General features: G+C 39.9%; 1 pseudogene; it reads left to right on the top strand.

Annotated features, from left to right (window-relative positions):
• The first annotated feature begins 1,483 nt into the window (after positions 1 to 1,483).
• Positions 1,484 to 2,331, top strand: LOC114623286 (annotated as a pseudogene).
• Positions 2,332 to 3,028: the final 697 nt, after the last annotated feature.

Here is a 3,028-nt window from a genome sequence, read left to right as displayed (position 1 = left end):
TCTCCTGCTACTCAATTCCCCTGGAGCACACCACTCTGTTCTGAGAACACTGGCCCTGAGTACCATTGTCCAGCCCATGGCTGCCCACTTGAGGCCTGTTGCACCAGAAGCATCTTTGTTAGGCCCACCTTCCAATAGACCTGCTACACCAAGAACATCCAGGAATAACCAAATAGATAAAGGCTGTTTATAAGAAGTGGGTCGGTGGAGGAGCACCATCATAGAAGCAGGGTGAGAGGGGAATGGATAGGGAGTTTGCAGAGAGGCAACTGGAAAAGGAAATAACATTTGAAATTCAAATAAATAAAATATCCCTTCCTCAAAAAGAAAGAAAAAGAAAAAAGAACACAACCAACAAGAGCCTCCTCAAGACAGCAACTTCAGAGCCCAGATATCCTACTACAAGGCTATAATATCCTAACAGAGCCAGAGGTCAAGAAAATGACCTTAAATTAAACCTCATTAAAAAAATGATAGAGGCCTCTTAAAAGAAAATTAATAAATTCCTTAAAGAAATACAGGAAAATAGAACTAAACAGGTGAAGAAAATAAATAAAACTGTTCATGACCTGAAAATAGAAATAAAAGCAAAAAAGAAAACATGAACTGAGGGAATTCTGGAGATGAAGAACTTAGGGAAGGAAGCAGGAAAAACAGACTTTAGCATCACCAACAGAATACAAGAGATGGAAGAGAAAAATCTCAGGTGCAGAAAACATTGTAGAAGAAATTGATATATGTTAAATCTAAAAAAAATGTTAAATCTAAAAAAATTTCTGACACAAAACATCCAGGAAATCTGGGACACCATAAAAAGACCTAACCTAACAATAGGAAAAGGTGAAGAGTCCCAGTTCCAAGGCCAAGAAAATATTTTCAACAAAATCAGATGAAAAAATTTACCCAACTTAAAGAGATGCCTAAAAATATAAAAGGTTACAGAACACCAATTAGATTGGACCAAAAAAGAAAATTTTCCTATCACATAATAATCAGGACCAAATTCTTCGAAACAATGAAAGAATATTAAAACCTTCAGTGGAAAAAGCCAAGAAACATACAAAGGCACAACCATCAAAATTATACTTAACAGAAACTCTAAAAGCTAGAACATCCAGGACAAACACCTTACAGCTTCTAAGAGACCACAGATACCAACATAGATTCCTATACTCCACAAATTTTCAATCACCATAGATGATGAAAACAACATATTGCAAGACAGAACCAAATTTAAACACTATCTACCCACAAATCCATCACTAAGGAAATTCTAGAAGGAAAACTCCAACAAGAGGAGGTTAATTACACCCAAGAAAACACAAGAAATAAATAATTACAGACCAACAAAAACAAAACAAGGAAAGCACAACACAAACAGACACACACTTGCTAACAGCATCAACATAAAAATAACTGGAAGTAAGAATAATTGGTCCAGGAAGTTTGAAATTCTGGGCTTTGAGAGTTGTTTCTTGAGCTGATGTTTGCCCAGAGGTCGAGCTGGGGCCCACTGGGCCAGGTCACCAGCGCTAGTGGAGAAGGGTCAGGCACTCCAGCAAGACAGCTGCCACACAACAAGCATGTGGCTCAAGTAGAAGGCCCTTGATCACTTAGTGCTGGCATCTAGTGCACTCCTATTCAGGTGGAGAGCTCCCAGGACCAAGCCTATCAGCAGAACAACTGAAAAGTCTCAGACAGGCACAAGACCCAGATCCTTGCTCTCCCGCTCTTGGCATTGCACAGACACCTATGGAGATCAGTGGTTTAGATCCTCAGCACCCACTGGTGAAAGCACTGATCAAAGTATTTGAGACCGAAGCATCGGAATCGATTTCCTCCCCAGAGCTTGTTCTGCGCCAAGAAATTCCTTTGTCTTCTGAACTGGACCTGCCTTTGTATCCTGAGTTATCACTTAAGGACCAGTTGCTGCCTTGGAGACAGGCTGAACTCGATTTCAAACAGGTGTTTACCAAGGAGAAAACAAAACAATCCACAGAAACTATAGTTGCCTGCAAGAACTCAGACAAGCCCTCCAGAGACCCAGAGACTCCACAGTCTTCAGAGTCTAAGAGCAATAGACAGAAAGCAAACAACAAGGTTCTAGGGAGATCCCCTCTTACCATCCTGCAGGAGGACAACTCCCTTGGGATCTTGACACTATGATAGGGTAAGCGACCTTCTGCTCTAAGTGAAAATGTTAAGAACCTAAAGAAAGGAGTCATTCTTAGAACTGGAAGATTTCTGAAAGCTGAAGGAGGAGCATGGGAGCAAAACCAGGTCTGTGCTGGGTTTTTCCCCAAGGGCACCAAGGAAAGTCCTGTTTTCTGATTCCTCTGAGGCTACCAACTCTGGTACTTGGACATCATTCTTTTATATTTTGTGTATTTCCTGTATATTAAAGTAGATGATTTTAAATGATGCTTTAGGAAGTTATACAAAAGCTTGCTGGGTCTTCTGTGCATAGAATGGCAGCCCTAGGGGCCTATGAGACCTGGATGGATAGCCTTTCCTGCTACTTCTGAGTTTCCTTTATATTGCTTAAGTTCTGATGTTCCCCACGGCTCTATCCTCGGCCCTCCTCTCTTCTTTCCCTCTTGGTTGGGTTTAGCTAATGCTTACCTGCTTATAATTTTCATGTTCCTCTCTCGAGATCAATTTTCAACATTAATTCCACTAAAATAAAATTCATGATCTCCCCCATCTAAAATAATAAAAAATATTGGTCATTAATTTCTCTCAACATCAATGGACTCAGTTCCCCAATAAAAAGTAAAAAAGGGCTAATAGAATGGATTGGAAAACAGGAGCCATCATTCTGCTGCGTACATGAAACACATCTCCAAAATGAAGATAAAAATTATCTCAGAGTAGAGGGCTGAAAAAAGTTTTACAAGCAAGCAGAACCAAGAAACAATCTGAAGTAGGCACTCTAAATATCTACTAAAATAGACTTTCAACTAAAAGTAATCAAAAGAGATAGGAAAGGGCATTTCATACTACTAAAAAGGAAAATCCCCCAAGAGGA

Source organism: Grammomys surdaster, unplaced genomic scaffold, assembly GCF_004785775.1.
Source record: "Grammomys surdaster isolate TR1022 unplaced genomic scaffold, NIH_TR_1.0 196, whole genome shotgun sequence".
In the NCBI taxonomy this organism is placed as follows: domain Eukaryota; kingdom Metazoa; phylum Chordata; class Mammalia; order Rodentia; family Muridae; genus Grammomys; species Grammomys surdaster.
This window is presented reverse-complemented; position numbering and strand designations above follow the sequence as displayed.